General features: G+C 32.0%; 1 non-coding gene across 1 annotated transcript; it reads left to right on the forward strand.

Annotated features, from left to right (window-relative positions):
• The first annotated feature begins 303 nt into the window (after positions 1-303).
• Positions 304-376, forward strand: TRNAV-AAC (transfer RNA valine (anticodon AAC)). Its single transcript has one exon. It is a non-coding gene; the product is annotated as a tRNA-Val (tRNA).
• The last annotated feature ends 333 nt before the right edge of the window (positions 377-709 follow it).

The raw sequence follows: 709 nt of genomic DNA on the forward strand, positions 1-709 counted from the left end.
TAATCTAGTTTGATATCATTACAGTACAAAATGATAAAGCTGATCTTTTGGGCTGAACTGCATAGCTGCATAATGCTCTTAAACAGTTTTGACTGCAATGAAGAATACACTGGAACTATCGCAATTAATAGCATTAATATTAGCATAGTTTGCCCAAGTACTAATATTATTGCACTTTTCTAATGGTTCCGGAAATTGGTTTTCTGCGATGTGTATTAAACAATCGTTTGCAATTGTTGTAACAAAAGTTGATTTTCATTGATAAGATGGATGAATGGTACATTAAAATCATAACTTTCAATTGTTCTCGTGGTGTAGTGGTTATCACATGCGCTTAACACGCGCACGGTCCTCGGTTCGATCCCGGGCGAGAACATTTTTGCGAAACAAATTTCATAAATGTTAATAATTTACGGATTAGACATTCAACCATTCCTTCACTGAAACATGCAGGAAAGAGAAGTATAATTTATAAATTTCTTAAATACGTTTTTTTTTTGTTTAGTTAGCGTTGTCGTAGTAATGACAAGTAATGAGGATAGAGATGATCCAGTTTTTAACTGTCATATAGTAAGTATATATTATATTATTATTATACACTGTTAAGATAATAATTAACAGCCTCTCATTAAAGAGAAGCCATTTGAAAATATTAAAAATATTCTTGGTGGAGGAAGGGATGCCTATATTACAGTGATGAATTCAAATC

The sequence above is a fragment of the Typopeltis vanoorti genome, chromosome 22 (assembly GCF_054136105.1).
Source record: "Typopeltis vanoorti isolate ZY-2024b chromosome 22, IOZ_Tvanoo_1.0, whole genome shotgun sequence".
Classification (NCBI taxonomy): domain Eukaryota; kingdom Metazoa; phylum Arthropoda; class Arachnida; order Uropygi; family Thelyphonidae; genus Typopeltis; species Typopeltis vanoorti.